Source organism: Eptesicus fuscus, chromosome 9, assembly GCF_027574615.1.
Source record: "Eptesicus fuscus isolate TK198812 chromosome 9, DD_ASM_mEF_20220401, whole genome shotgun sequence".
In the NCBI taxonomy this organism is placed as follows: domain Eukaryota; kingdom Metazoa; phylum Chordata; class Mammalia; order Chiroptera; family Vespertilionidae; genus Eptesicus; species Eptesicus fuscus.
In genome coordinates, this window is record NC_072481.1 from 55,771,301 (window position 1) to 55,788,410 (window position 17,110).

The following is a 17,110-nucleotide window of genomic DNA, read 5'->3' on the forward strand; positions in this document are numbered from 1 at the left end:
GCTGGGGGGGGCGTAGCCAGCCTGGGCAAGGGGCTGAGGGCTGTTTAGGGGCAGTTTCCAGGCTGGGAAGCCCCCAACTTTGTCTGGAAGGATGTCCGGAAGGTCTCCTGGTCTAATTAGCATATTACTTTTTTATTAGTATAGATGGTTATGAGTTTCAATATTGAAAGATTTAAAAAAGTTTTGGAGATGGATGGTGGTGATAGCTACATAATAATGTTAATGTACATAATGCCACTGAACCATACACTTAAAATGGTTAGAGTGATAAATTTTGTTATGTATATGTTATGGCTGAATTGTGCCCTCCTCTAATTTGTAGGTTGAAGCCCTAATCTTGAGTACCTCAGAATGTGACTATATTGGGAGATAGGGTCTTTAAAGAGGTCATTAAGGTTAAAATGAGTCATTATGGTTGGGCCCTAATCCAATATAATAGTGTCCTTATACAAAGAGGAGACTAGAACAGACACAAGTAAAGACCACATGAAGATACTGGGGTACTAGACCATCTACAAATCAAGGAGAGGCCTTAGAAGAAACCAGTCCTGCCAACACCTTGATCTTGGACTTCCAGCCTCCAAGATCCTTTTATTTTATGAGGAAATAAAATTCTGTTGTTTGACATGTTAAGTGCCAAGCCTGTTTTGTCTTCCTTTCTGTTTAGCCCACAATATCTGATTTCACCAATATGCTGGAGGCCGGAGACTGACAAGGTCCAAACGGAAAGTATAGTGTCAGTCACTGGTGACTGACATGGCACTTAACGTGTTATGGAAGCCCTAGCAAAGTACTACAGCAAGCATGTCAAACTCGTGGCCCACAGGCCACATGTGGCCCACAACGAATATTTTTGTGGCCCGGCCAATATAATGGTATGTAAGAAACATTTTAATAAAAATTTTGTAACTTAATACTGTTATACATAATCTATATATATAAAAACCTAATATGCTAAGTGTCCAACCGTTTGACCATTTGACCATTCGCTATGACACACACTGACCAGGGGGCACACGCTCCGACCAGTAGGTTAGCTTGCTGCTGGGGTCTGGCTGATCGGGACCAGGCGAGGCAGGCTGGACACGCCCTGGAATCCTCCCGCAGTCCCTCCCCGGCTCCGATCTTGCACCGGTGGGGTCCCTCAGCCTGGCCTGCACCCTCTCACAATCCAGGACCCCTCGGGGGGTGTCAGAGAGCTGGTTTTGGCCCAATCCTTGCAGGCCAGGCTGAGGGACCCCACCAGTGCACAAATCCATGCACCAGGCCGGTTTCAGCCTGATCCCCGCAGGCCAGGCTGAGGGACCCCACTAGTGCACAAATCCGTGCACCAGACCAATAGTTATTAATAACAAACTACAATATTCGCTAATGACTGATTACCATAATCATGTTGCATTCATTTCCCTTACGCGCCTTATGTTCAGGGGCACCATTTCTTTCCACTAATACTAGCAGCGAATATTTTAGCAGCCAATTGCCATATCATTAGTCTTGGACTGACTCGTTTGGTATGTGCAACAGGAAATATTTTGCTTTCGGAGAACAAGAAAAATAGGTTTATTTGCATTAAGCTTATTAATTTGTGCAGTTTTTCAGTGTCTGGTAAGTTAATGTTCAAGAAAAAATATTAATTTTTATTAAAATGTTTTATTATTTTATGTTAAAAATTACTAATTTATTTCAGCCCTTTGTATTCAGCATATCTCTATCGAAATAAACCTATGTTTCTATAAAAATTGAAGCTTTTGTTTTTTTGTGGCCCACATAAACTTAAACCTTGTTTATCTGGCCTGCGTTAGCCTTTGAGTTTGACATGCTTGTACTACAGGATAGTATATTTTAACACAATAAAATAAAATATTCATTGACAAAAGGAAACATTATTTTAAAACATTTCACAATATATATTTTAAAAGTCTATCTACATTTTTAAGTATATAAAACACATACCAAGCAACAAATGGAAAATAGATATATTGAGTATCATCAAAATTTGAAAGTTGTATGCTTCAAAGGACACTAACAAGAAAGTAAAAAACAACAACAAAAACAGAAAGAGAGAAAATTTTTGCAAATCATATATCTGAAAAAGGATCTGTACCAAGCACATATAAATAACTATTATAACTGCATAATAAAAAGCTAAATAATCCAATTATAATTTTTTCCTTCCTCATAAACTAATTTCTTTTTTTTTCCAATATATTTTTATTGATTTCAGAGAGGAAAGGAGAGGGAGAGAGAGATAGAAACATCAATGATGAGAGTGAATCATCAATCAGCTGCCTCCTGAACACCCTCTACTGGGAATCGAGCCCACAACCCAGGCATATGCCCTTGACGGGAATCAAATCCGTGACCCTTCAGTCCGCAGGCCAATGCTCTATCCACTGAGCCAAGCCAGCTAGGGCCCTCATGAAGGATATTTCTAAGTGAAAGTGACCTATTTGCTTGTTTCCTTTTTACTGTGTGGCTGGGATGGAGAAGAACACAATGACTATCCAGTACAGTTTGGTGCCAGTGCCTTGATTCCTGTTAAGGCACCAGCAGCTTCCATATATGTCTGCTAAAAATCCTATCTAATAAAAGAGTAATATACAAATTGATCCTAACTCTGCTACACCCACAAGCCACGCCCACCAGCCAATCAGGAGCAAATATGCAAATAAACCCAACCAAGATGGCTGTGGCCACAGAGAGCAGGAGGGAGGCTTGGGTTTCCCCGGCAACAGAGGAAGCCAAGCTTTCCGCCTGCCCTTGCCAGCCTAGGCCTCCACTCAATGCTACAAAGTTTCAATTATAGAAGGTAAACAAATTCAAACAGAAATGGTGGCAGCTACAGAACTGGAAGAGCAGGAGGCAAGGGTTGCCCCTGGCAATGGAGGAAGCAAAGCTTCTGCAGCCCTGGCTGGCCTAGGCCTCTGCTCCAGGCTACAAAGTTTCAATTACAGAAGATACACAAACCTCAACAGAAATGGCTGCCGGCCACAGAGTGAGCAGGAGGCTTGGCTCCGCTCCAGGCTACAAAGTTTCAATTGTAGAAGATACATAAATCCTGGATACCAGGGCCTCTGCTTGGGGGTGTGGCCGGCCTGCAAAGCACCACAGGCCCTTCACCCAGGCCGCCCCACACCCTAAGGGAACTCCCACCCTGATCCGGGATACCCTTCAGGACAAACCAGCTGGCCCTCACCCATGCACCAGGCCTCTATCCTATCTAATAAAAGAGTAATATGCAGATTTACCATCACTCCAACACACAAGATGGCTGCCCCCATGTGGTCAAAGATCCTGCCCCCATGTGGACACAAGATGGCTGGCACAAGATGGCCAGCAAGGGAGGGCAGTAGGGAGGGACCAGGCCAGCAAGGTAGGGCAGTTGTGGGCGATCAGGCCAGCAGGGGAGAGCAATTGGGAGGGACCAGGCCTGCAAAGGAGGGCAGTTGGGAGTGACCAGGCTGGCAGAGGAGGGAAGTTGGGGGTGACCAGGCCTGCAGGGAAGGGCAGTTGGGAGGGACCAGGCCTGCAGGGTAGAGCAGTTGGGGGGGACCAGGCCTGAAGGGGAGGGCAGTTAGGGGCAAACACGCTGGCAGAGGAGCAGTTAGGCATCAATCAGGCTGGCAGGGGAGTGGTTAGGGGGTGATCAGGCTGGCAGGCAGAAGCAGTTAGGGACAATCAGGAAGGCAGGCAGGTGAGCAGTTGGGAGCCAGCAGTCCTGTATCGGGCCTAAACGGGCAGTCGGACATCCCTCGAGGGGTCCCAGATTGGAGAGGGTGCAGGCTGGCCTAAGGGACACCTCTCACCCTCACTGTGCACGAATTTCGTGCACCGGGCCTCTAGTAAATAAATAAATAAATAAATCATTGACGAATTCTAAGAGTACACAGAAGTATGAAAAAGATACTCTTTGTTGTTTATTCCAAAAATCTAAAGTAATATGTATAAGATGAAATACTTTTCACTCACAAAATTCTGTCAAGATAAAATATTTTTTAAAATGGACATCTGGCAATTTGAATCACATTTTTTAAATGCCAAGTAGCTGTTATGAAATATTCCGAACATGTTCCTATATTTTGTTTGTGGTTGCAGATATGACATAAACACCTAAGCATGTATCAACCAAAGATAAATTTGAAAGTTTTCTTAGGAACTGCAGGACATTTTTTTTTTATTACACCCAGTATAATTCACAAATAATCTTGATTATCACTAGACTTAGGAGTTTCTTACTTATTCAATGTTTCACAATAAATTAAAGTTATTACTCATTTTTAATTTCTTAAAAATGTTTGTCCATCATTTTCTTGCTTTATATGTTGCTAGAAGTGTGATGCCAAGCTAATTTTCTTTCCATTTTAATTATTTCCATTTTAAAATTTATTTTACATTTTAAAATTACTTATTACATTTTTGTCTTGGAGACTCAAGTGATATTTTTTTTCCTTTTATTTTAAGGACTAATGCTAAGATATAGAATATAGCTAAAAGTTAGTTGTTCTAGAACAATTCTCCCAAACACATAGGAGTCTTTCAAAATGGAAATTCAGATCTCCTATTTCTAAAAAGTTTTTTCATTATAATTTGAAATACGTTTCTGCTCATTTTTCATTTGTTCTTCTAGTTCATTTTCAAAATAAATATATTGAATTTTCTCTATCACTTTCTCTCTGGTCCTTTTATCTCTCTTATTTCAGTTTCATTTTCTTGACTCTTTTTCATTTCTATTCTTTATGTCTTTTACTGAACTTTTGGTAATATCTATCATCCCTCGGGTACCTTGTAATTTAGTTTTCATTTCTGAAATGATTTTTGTCTTTTATCATCAATTTCTTTCTAGAGTTCAGTCAGCACCTGTTTCATACATCTTCCTGTTTGTCCATTTCAATAGTGAGTATTGGAGTGTCTGATTTATGGTGTCATTTCATAATGCAATTGCTAGGTTATTCATGTTTGGGTGTTGTATTTCTGTTTTCCTATTTTATGGGGTTTTTTCTTTTCTCTCTTCTCTCTCTCTCTCTCTCTCTCTCCCTCTCTCTCTCTCTTTCTCTCTCTCTCAATTTGTACAGATGCTTCCTTCTTTTTCTGTTGAAGATTATTTGTGATTTTTTACCAGGACCAGCAATAGCAACTTATCTCATGATGGCGGAAAGAAGGGAGATAAATTGGCTTGTTAGGTTTCTCAGTTCAAGAGTACCCTCCTTGCCCTAGACAATGGGGGTCAGTGGCTAGAGTTTCTGCCCAGGCACTGAAGGGTCTCGGGTTCAATTCCCAGTCAAGGGCACATACCTGGGTTGCAGGTTTGCTCCCCACCCCTATTGGGACATGTGCAGGAGGAAACCAATCAATGTGTCTCTCTCACATTGATGTTTCTCTCTCCCTCTCTCTCTCATCTTCTCCTCCTCCCTCCTTCCACTCTCTCTGAAAAAGCAATGGGAAAAAAATATCCTCAGGTGAGGATTAACAAACAAACAAACAAACAAACAAATAACAGTACCCTCCTCTGTGACAATACCAGAGTGCAGTTTCATTAATAAATGGAATCTTTTGTGATGGTGGTGGGAACAATTTGCCTTTTTTTTTTTTTTTTTTTGTCATTTTATATTATTTTCTTTTAACTCAACTTCAGCTGCTTCTCTCTTTCCCTTCTCCACTCGGCCTCTAAGGACAAACCACTGCCTCTGAAAGGTACCTTCCATTCTCTCAGAATTAGTGCTTTCCCAAGACTGTCACCTAAGGTTGCCCACACTTTCTAAGCCCCATATCTCAAGTCCTCAAGCCAGGTCTCTGATCAAGCAGTCCAATGCTTATAGTATAATTCAGAAACTGAGAAAGCTACAAATGTCAATTTGAATTTACATATCGCTGCAATCCTTAGGGAACCTGAATTTTCTCTCACAAAATGGTAGTTTTCTTTCTTAAAGCCATTCATTATTGCTTCATTTAACATTTTGAATCACTCATAAAAGGAAAAAATTTTTGTATTGTTTCTTTTCAAGATCCTTCACTAAGAAGATATACTTAAATAATTTAATAAGGAACCGATTTCTGCATGGAAAAAGCTGAGTACCCTTTTCTGTATTTTGCTACTTTTAACTGTGTTTTTGTATGAAACAATAATAAATGAAATTTATTTATACTATGAAAGGATTTTTCAATCTAATATAGTGATGCTACCATCTCAAGTCAAAATGCAATAGAAATATTGTCAAAAATCCTCTGCATAAGTAAAATACTGCTGGCAAAATTCTGAAACCTAAGAAGTTAGTCTTTATAAACCCTCATCTCTTTTGTGTTCTTTTACTTTTATAAATGCCCGATGTCCTCAAAAATCTTCCTCCAGTGCTATGTCAGCACTCGTGAAATTACTTACTGTGCCCATAGCTCAGGCCATCTCTGATTCAGAAACAGGTGAACTTTTTATTCTATCTTGCGACAGTGATATTACATTATCATGTGTAAAACGACATAGCTTACTGTGTGCAGAAGGCCAAAGCATCTTTTCAAACACTAAAATATACACCCCAAAAAAGAAGAGGAAAACAGAGACACTGTGCTGTGCCAAATACAAACTAAAAATTAAGATCAAGACACATAATTTAGGGTAGTCCAAAATCATCAAGAAATTGTTTAAATGTATTAAAAACAAACACAGGAAGCTAGCCAAAGTTAGTACCTCACAAGCATAAAAACTCAAAAGAATTATTTAAAACTACATAGAGAAACCAAATTAATTTCATTTGATCTTGTTGGGGGGAAAACAGGATAGAAAAATCCCCACTCCTACATGGCATTTTTTAAAAATGCCTAAGCATTCATGTAAGTGACAACACATATTGTTGTACAAGATATACTTGACAAACCTGGGACCCTATGACATTCTTGAAAGTTTAAAGACACTCTAAGGAAGAAGAGAATTCAATTTTATTGGTCAATAGAGACAAACACAAAATGCTCTTATAATTCCAGACAGGTCCCAAAAGTCACTGAAGATTATTGTTGTGAAGATGTGTTTTATAGCATTGAGACAACAATCTAATGCATCATCTTCCTTGAAATGAGATCTCCCTCCTAAACTCACAGTATAACCATTCTTCTAATTATCAACTAAAAACCTGTGAGAGAAGATATTAAAAGATAACTTTGAAGAAACAAAAGGAAGATGATGAGCCAGGAGAAAGACATAGTTTGACGCAGACAACAGAAAGTAAGTCCCAAGAGAACTAAAGTTACATAAATTTCAACTTCGGCTCCTGGCCAGCGGGGTGGGGCCAGTTAGGGGCGACCAGGCAGGAAGGCAAGTGAGCGATTGGGAGCCAGCGGTCCAGAATTGTGAGAGGGATGTCTGACTGCCGGTCTAGATCAACAGACAGACATCCCCCAAGGGGTCCCGGATTGGAGAGGGTGCAGGCTGGGCTGAGGAGGGACTTCCCCCCTTCCCCCAGTTGTTGAAATGCATCTAATTTACTGTCAGCTTGTAGTGTGGTATAAAAATGCACAAACTGGTTAAAAAAGAATAGCTCCCAATCAACTCAGTAAAGCAGTTATAACAAAATTCCAGAAAACAAGCTCTGGTTCTCCTGGAGGAACTTTAGAAGTAACCTCTTAACTGGTAGAAGTTGTAGGCAGGCTTTCCAAAAGTTCACAATACCAGCTAACTGGTATAACATATGGAATTATCTTTGTTGAGGCAAAGGCAATCCTATCTAATAAAGAGGGAATATGCTAACTGATCATCATGCCCTCACAAAGATGGCAGCACCCACAGCCAATAAGGAGGGAATATGCTAATTGACTGCTATGCCCTCACAAAGATGGCGGAGCCCACAGCCACAGATGGCGGCACCCAGTCCCCTCAGCCCCCCATTTGCCCAGGGCCAGCCATAGGCGCAGGCAAGCCTCGAATGTCAGCTGCCCAGTCGCCCAGGGATGGCCTGAGGGACGACCAAATGACTGAACAAGCAGGCTGCGTGGGGTGACCAGGCCGGTGGGAGGTGGGGAGGCATGAGGGATAACCAGGCTGGCGGGGGGGGGGGGGGCAGTAAGAGGTGACCAGGCTGGTGGGGGGTACAGTTGGGGGCAACCAGGCTGGCAGTGGGGCAGTTGGGAGTGATTAGGCTGGCAGGGTGGGCAGTGAGGGATGACTAGGCCAGCGGTGGGGGGGGGGGGAGTAGTAAGGGCAACCAGGCCGGCAGGGAGGGGGCAGTTGGGGGTGACCTGGCTGGCAAGCGGAGGGCAGTTAGGGGCAACCAGGCTGGCAGGGAGGGGGCAGTTGGGGGAGATCTGGCTGGCAGTGGGGGGCAGTTAGGGGCGACCAGGCCAGCAGGGGGGAGCAGTTAGGGGCGATCAGGCTGGCACACAGAGGCAGTGAGGGGCAACCAGGCCAGCGGGGTGGGGGCAGTTAGGGGCGACCAGGCAGGAAGGCAAGTGAGCGATTGGGAGCCAGCAGTCCAGGATTGTGAGAGGGATGTCTGACTGCCGGTCTAGACCAACAGTCAGACATCCCCCGAGGGGTCCTGGATTGGAGAGGGTGCAGGCTGGGCTGAGGAGGGACTTCCCCCCTTCCCCCCTGTGCATGAATTTCATGCACCAGGCCTCTAGTTCTAAAATAACAACAGTGGGAGAGAAATAACAAGTGGTCAGAAAAAAAACTGTCAAAACTATCGAGCCCTTACTCTGTGCTAGACACTCTACTAGGTATGTATAACTAAAGTTGTATATGTATTGTTCTAGTCATTTTACTTTGCGTTTACATACATATCTCTGTATGCAGGAAAAAAATATTTAGAATATCCATAATGTCATTAGTAAATTATATTCTATGGGTAATTCAACCACTTACTTTTCTCACTTAATGTTATTTTTGAGATCCAAGCATGTTAATATGATTATCAATTATAGTTCACTACTGTTAATAGCTCTATAGGGTATATGAAAATCCTCCATTTTATTTAGACATTCCAATATTGATGGACATATGCCTCCAATTATTTATTATTAGAAATAATGCAATAAATATCCTTCCAGGCTACTTCATCTACATGTACAAGCGATGTTCTATAAAGGGGTAAACTATAGCCCACAGGCCAGATCTGGCCTGTAACCTGTTTTTTACATGCCCACTGAGCTAAGAATGTTTTTATATTTTTTCATGAGAATTGTATTTTATGCCAAATAATGCATATAACATGCAAGTTTTAGTGTTTATAAACTTGCATTTGAACACAGCCATTCATTTGTTAATGTTTTGTCTATGACTGCTTTTTCTATACTACAGAGTTTCTGCAAGGAGACGATATGACCTACAATGGCTAAACTATTTACTATATGGCCCTTTACAGATAGTTTGCCAACCCCTGTGCTGGAGTAATTATTTAGATGTGCACTTGCTGAGTCATAACTTATGCACATTTTAAATTTTGCTAGAAACAACCAAAATGCTATCCAAAGGGGTTGTATGAATTTACACTGCCATGAGAAACGTGCCAAGTTCCCATTTCCATCCACCATCACCACTTAATTTTCTATAAGGAACTATATTTCCTTGTTTCAATTTCTAGTTCCCTTTTAAAAACAGATTTATATGGTTACTGAACATGAGTCTTTATGCTTTTCCAAACTATATTTCCTTTGGTCATTTTTCTATTGTGTTGTTGTTTAACCAATGTGCTGAGTTACTTATGTAATCTGGACAGAAATATTTTGAGATACATATCGCAAATAATTTCACCCAGATTGTCCTTCTCTTTTAACTCTGTTTCCCGTTTTTCTTGCTATATATATTTTAATTTTGTTGCAGTATACTTTATCTTTTATTTGCTATGTGATGGGTAGCATGACATCTTTTCCTACTATTTCTCTACTCTCATTAAGTTTAATATTTATTAAATGATAGATTCTTAGGTTTATGGTCTGTAACAAACACAGGGAAAGTTTGCATATTCCTGATTCTTATACCTCCTATTCTATCCCTTGTCTTCATGTATTAGTAGGGATTTCTTGTGCAATGATGAATAGATGGAAATACAGCATGTATCCTTATCTTGTCTGACTTTAATTGAGAAGCTTCTACAAATTCACCCTAAAGTATAATGTTTGCTACCTGAATTTAGATACATGGCCTTTATTAAGTCAAGGCATCTCCCTTTTACTTCTAGTTTGCTAAGTCATGTTGCTTTTTTAATCATTAATGATTGATAAATTTTAATCAAATGCTTTCTCTGCATCTACTGAAACAATTACAAAATATTTCTCATTTAATGTAATGATCTATTTTCTAATCCTAAATAATTCCTGCAATTTTAAGATAACTTCTATTTGGTCATTTTATTTTGTGAAGTATTTTTACTTATACATTACTAGATTTGAATTTTAAGACTAGACGCCAGGTGCACAAATTCGTGCACCAGTGGGGTCCCTCAGCCTGGCCTGTGGGATTGGGCCAAAACTGGCTCTCCGACATCCCCTGAGGGGTCCCAGATTGCAAGAGGGCACAGGCCAGGTCAAGGGACCCCACTGGTGCAGGATCAGGGCTGGGAAGGGATGCAGGAGGTTGGCCAGCTGGGGAGGGACTATAGGAGGGCTCCAGGGCATGTCCGGCCCATCTCACTGAGTCCCAATTGGCTGGACCCCAGCAGCAAGCTAACCTACTGGTCGGAGCGTCTACCCCTTGGTGGTCAGTGCACATCATAGTGACTGGTTGACCAGTCAACTGTCTGCCCCCTGGTGGTCAGTGCATGTCATAGCGAGCGGTTGAGCAGCCTTAGCATATCATTAGTATATTACACTTTGATTGGCTGGATGGACGACTGGACAACCGGACACTTAGCATATTAGGCTTTTATTATAAAGGATTTGTGTATCTGTGGTCATTAGTGAGGTTGGCTCTATATTTTTTTCATACTGTCCTTGTCTAGTTTTGGTTTCAAAATTAACTGGTTCCATCAAATAAACTAGGTAGCACAGTTTATATATTCTGTTTGTATATGTCAGCCCCACATAAGTTTGATAAATGTCACAGGTAAAAATCATGTAAGCCAGCCCTAACCAGTTTGGCTTAGTGGATAGAGCATCTGCCTGCGGACTGAAAGGTCCCAGGTTCGATTCCGGTCAAGGGCATGTACCTTGGTTGTGGGCACATCCCCAGGAGGAGGTGTGCAGGAGGCAGCTGATGGATATTTCTCTCTCATCGATGTTTCTAGCTCTCTATCTCTTTCCCTTCCTCTCTGTAAAAAATCAATTAAATATATTTTTTAAAAATCATCTAAGCCTACTATTTGCAATTTGTTGGGAAAGGACACTTATTTTTTACAATTGAAAAATAAAGCAAACTTTTTTTTTACTTGTTCGCTTAACATTTCTTTTAATTACTTTTTTCCTTAATCCCCTCTAAGTATTACTCTAGCCACATTCCAAGTAATATCTATGCCCATCTACTAAAGATGTTTCATGTAAACAGCACATTTGGGGGTTTGGTTTTTAATTTAGTATGACCACCTTTTTTTAATACCATTTTCTCCTGTACTGTTTTTTTTATCTTATTTCCTCTGCTTTTATTCATTTAGTGGCCATTCTCAAAATGTAAAATGCATACTTACCTTACTATCTAAAGCTACTAAAACTTACTACTTGTCTTTCCCCAAAAAGGAAACCCTCAGAATACTTTAAAACTCTCCTTATATAATAGTTATTAAATACTTAGTATTTTATTCTACTTCCAAATAATTATCATCATCATTATTATCATCATAATTACAAAGCAGACTTATTTTTCTGCTTCAACTTACATTTTTACTAATAAATGAGCACAGCATCCTTCCACTCACACCTCTCTTCCAGCTCCTTTGCCTTCTTCAAAGAGTTCATTCTTTTAGGTGTTGTTTAATTAAGGGTGTACTGATTCAAAATAATCTGCTTTTGTATGTTTGGAAATGTTCTTACTTTTTATTTATTCTTTAATGATAATTTAACTGGGTAACCAATTTTAAGCTGACAGTTATTTTCTTAAGCCCAGCTACCCACAAATGGACCCACGGCCTTGTGTCCTGGCCCTCACACAAAGCCATTCTAATTCAAAACTCTACATTTCTCTATCAGTAATGACCACTTAGGAAGCCTTGCCTTCCATGTTTACTTACCATGTGGGTTTCAGCCCCTCATATATTTTTCTCCAAGAGATTTTCCTAATACTGAGGAACGCAGAGCTTACTATTGAGAGGCACTGTTTAGCAATGGGCTCTTGCAAATACTTTCTGCCTCACAGATAAAAGGGCCTGCAGCAGGATAAAGCATATGATCCCCAGTAAAAGTATGCTGGGATTAAGATGCCACTGGACACATCAAGGGTTAGCTCTATCAGAGGGACCCCACCCACAGATCACCTTTTTATAGTAACTCTAAGCAGAACTTGCAAAGAGAGACAAATAGCTGAACTCACTGCCAACCGCTTAGGCAAGTTGCATGTTTGGAACACCAGCTGCGACTACCTAGAAACTGTGGGAAGGTAAACCTATGCAGCACCTTCCACTGATAAAGGGGGTGCCACCACTTGTATTTCAATCTGGAAAAGCCAGACATGCCATTCATCAAACAATGTTTTTTGTCTCCACACAACTATTGTCTTGGTAGCTCACCTATGTATTTAAAAGTGCTTTTTGGCAACTTATGGAGTGTCTAGGTGTTTTATAACAGAAGAGTTTTTCAGAAAAATCCAGTCAGCAACAATTCCAAAAGTGAAGTCAATTGATCGTTCTTTATTATTAACTTCAAACCACTTCTCTAACTCATTTATATTTCTTGTTCTGGAAAAATTGAAATGTTACACCTAATTCTGAATATTATAGGGTATCCTTTTATTGAGAATTGTTTCCTTCTAATGAAATTTCAACCCCTGAATGTCAAAAGCCATTAAAGTCAAGTTGTGTTCTTATATCTAAGGTAAAAATAGGATTTCTCATATTCAGAGCAAACTCATTGACTTTATTTCTAGAAGTACTTAAGGTTTTACTGTGTCTAATTTTCAAAGAATAAGAAAGAAACAAAAAAACTACCCTTAACACTAAAATTATACAATTTACATTTTAATCATTTTCTATAATTTAGAAGATATTTGTTGTACTAAAAAGAGAACATTATGAACATCAATTATTTTTCAAGCCTAAGTTAGAGCTTTCCCTATCATTAGATGTAAGATTTTAAATGTATGCATCATGTTTATATAAATCAGTAAGCACAGTTACAACTCCTTGAGGGTGATACCTCTAAGCCAGAGACTGCCTATACTCATAACTTATTTCTTACATATAGCTCATTATTACCTGTCTCAATACCTTAAAGCAAAAGTGCAAATAATTGTCCTAAACCATGCAACTTTAAATCACCTAATAGAAATCTACCCATCTATCAACTTATAGACTCTTAGTACACATATCTTTGGTATAAAGAAATTAACATTTTAAAAATTAGATATAATTTTAATTCAACCTATTTTGAACTTCTCACCAAGTATCTGAATTTCTGACTGGCAATCTCTTTCAGACCAATTAAACCAGGTCCACGAAAGTAAATTCTCAGCCAGCATCCACACTTAGTAATCACATGACAAATTCAGGTAGTGTGAGATCATATACTCTGAACTCTTGTTTTATTTTAGTTTGTTTTCACTTTGAGAATTCATGCTGGAAAATACTAACATTAGAAGCTAATCCCATCGATGAAGAACAAAGAGAGGCCCTTAACATAGAAGTTAAAATGAGGTTGATCAATCTCACTGAAAAAAGACATTCCATAGCAATAGTAGCTGCACGCATCCCTTTGTGAAAGTACTTTCAGAATAATATGCGACAATTTCATTAAAGTGAGGAATTTAGAATATCACTGAATTTGACAAGAACTTTGTATACATAAATTGCAAACAGAGAAAGAAGGAGAATAATAGATTTAAACTATTAATGTTTGCTTTATGAAAAAACATAATATGTTCCCTTACACACATAAAAATTTAATTACTACTTATATTACCAAGACATGGCCAAAAACAAATGAATTTTTTCAGTCTCCTGATTTTTCTTTATTTTTATGAGAAAATTAATTTTAAAATAAGCACTTAAATGAAATGTCCTCTCCCTTGCAGAAATATATCTATTGCATTTGTAATAAAATATACTTTAAATAATATTTACTATATCAATTTAATGAAAACTCATATAAATGACTTTACTTGCAGTTTTAGATAGAGTTTGGCTTTATTAAAAATAATTTGCCATGAAATTTCAAATTATTGACTACCCCTGAAAAATCATAGTATTTCCAATTCACTCAATAGGTGTGTCTCAAAACTGATATTAATCATGAAGGCTATCACTAGCAAAGACCTCATGGCCCTGTCATTTTTCCAGGTTCATATTTACCCCGCCCACCACAATAAAATCTGTAGATGGTTTAATGCTAACATTTGATATCAGAATGAGTATTATAAAAGACTGACAGGTTACAATAATGAAGTAATACTTCTAAGATAATTAACAGTAAGAAAAAAAACACACAATGAAATAAGCATAAAATCCTGAAATAGAGTTTTGTTTTTCTAATCAACTACATAAGTAAGTATGGGAAGGCCAGAATGGGAAATATGCAGAATGGATGATAAAAATGCCAACTGAGTTATATAAATAGAGCTACAGTGCACTAAATAACAATGGTAGCACTCACACTGTAACCTTTTGCACTGGAAGAGAAACGTCTGCCTGGCTGGGATGATTTTTACATGGCATTAACAAAGTATGCTTATTTTATATACATTATCCCAAATCCTCACAATAACTCTGAAGGTAGAGAGTCGATCACCCTTTTCCAGATAAAATATCTGAGATTAATTGATATGCCTGAAAAGATAAAGCAAGAAACTAAACTAAATTTGAACACAAGTTCATTCACTCCCATATCTCTCTACTATATCAAATTGCCTTAAAGGTTCCCTCTAGCAGTGGGAGGAACAATCTGGCAGTGCCTCACCTATAGAACACTTGAAAATCAGGTAAGAAAGTATACCATGATTTCAACAAAAGGCAATTTCTGGAATGGGATTACAGATTTATATTATTAATGTAAATATCCTCGGCCCCTTGTTTCCCGCACCAGCTACAATCCTAAAGTGTTATATATAAATCAATTTTTTTAAAACTTCAATTGAGATTTCCCCACTGATAAATTATATATAACTACTTTATCTTTATTACTAAGTAATCACCAATAATCTTGACATAAACATAAGATTTTTTGAACCTTCAATTTCTTGTTAAGTATTTAACAATATGCAAACTATTTCTAAAAATATGCCAGAAGAGAGTCAATTTAAAAAGTCCTGTACATTTACCTATTTTATAACCAAAGTTCCATTATTACTAGGCTTATTAAAGCAAAACAACTTAAATATAGAAAGATATTTTTACTTTTTTAAACTGAATATTCAATATCAAAAGTCATTTTCTTTTCCTGTCAGTGGTGTGAAGAAACAAATATCATGATTTAGTTGGTGGTACATTCTACCTTCAGTCTTCCTCATTTAAAAAATGATTGCTCCATATATACAAATATGTAATGCTACTGCCACCTTCTGGTAAAACACAACTTCCCAATTCTTCACAGTATTCCAAATGAGAAACTTCCAGATATGAAATAACTACATTCTAATACTAGATTAATAAAGGCAGAATAATTTTTGCAAATAGCAAAAATATATTAAAAACAGGATTCTAGCAATAATTTTCATCAGTATATGTGATATGCTCTCTTGATAATGTTGAACACTCACTGAGCATGTTACTATACTTGAGGCACATAATTTAGAGCTATAAAACAAAATGAAAATTAATTCTCCTGAAGAGGAGTTATTATTCCCATTTTAAAGATGAGAAAACTGAGAATCAAAGAAGTCAAGTAGTTTGCCCAAGGTTACACAGCTAGTAAAAGTCCAAGACTCTGAATTCAGGTTGATTCCAATGACCCTGACTTTGATTATTATGCTGTAAATAGAGGCCTAGTGCACAAAATTCGTGCACAGGGGAGGGGGGGTGTGTGTGTCCCTCAGCCCAGCCTGCACCCTCTCCAATCTGGGATCCCTCTCACAACCCAGGACTGCTGGATCCTAACCGCTCGCCTGCCTCCCTGCCTGATTGCCCCTCACCACTTCTGCCTGCCAGCCTGATCACCCCCTAACCACTCTCCTGCCAGTCTGATCGACGCCTAACTGCTCCCCTGCCGGTCCGATTGGCCCTAACTGCCCTCCCCTGCCAGCCTGATCACCCCTAACTCCCTTCCCCTGCAGGCCTGCCCCCCCCCCAACTGCCCTCCCCTGCAGGCCTAGGTCACTCCCAACTGTCCTCCCCTACAGGCCTGGGTTCCCCCCAACTGTCCTCCCCTGCAGGCCTGGTTTCCCCCAACTGCCCTCCTCTGCCAGCCCGGTCACCCCTAACTGCCCTCCCATGCAGGCCTGATCGCCCACAACTGCCCTCCCCTGCCGGCCATCTTGTGGCGGCCATCTTGTGTCCACATGGGGGTGGCCATCTTTGACCACATGGGGGCAGCCATCTTGTGTGTTGGAGTGATGGTCAATTTGCATATTACCTCTTTATTATATAGGATATCCTCTAGAATGGCATTTAATAGGCATGAAATTGATTTAACTCATTTAGGACGTTAAATCTTAATTTAGTGGAGTAGAGCAATAATATTATAATTAGTAAGTACACCAAAAGAGTCACCGAACATAAAAGCAAACCTTAAAGGTCCCATAATCTACTTTTCCATATAATTCAGACCTTTATAGCCCAAACATCCCAATGGATTAAGCTCTATTTTATAAATAAACTAGAGGCCCAGTGCACAAATTTGTGCATGGGTGGGGTCGACTGGCCTGCGGTGATTGGGGCTGATCGGGGCCGTCTTGCATGTCATAGCAACTGATCGACCGACCGGTCATTTGGTCAACCGGCTGTAATGGTCGCTTAGGCTTTTATATATATAGACTAGGGCAGTGGTCGGCAAACCGCGGCTCGCAAGCCACATGCGACCGACACCTCCCCTTCTTCTAACACCACTTCTTCAAAAT

The 17,110-nt window shown here is 39.5% G+C and overlaps 1 protein-coding gene across 1 annotated transcript in view; it reads right to left on the reverse strand.

Moving 5' to 3' along the window:
- PIGK (phosphatidylinositol glycan anchor biosynthesis class K) overlaps positions 1 to 17,110 on the reverse strand; it is a 102,835-nt gene that overhangs the window by 34,721 nt on the left and 51,004 nt on the right. The window lies entirely within an intron of this gene.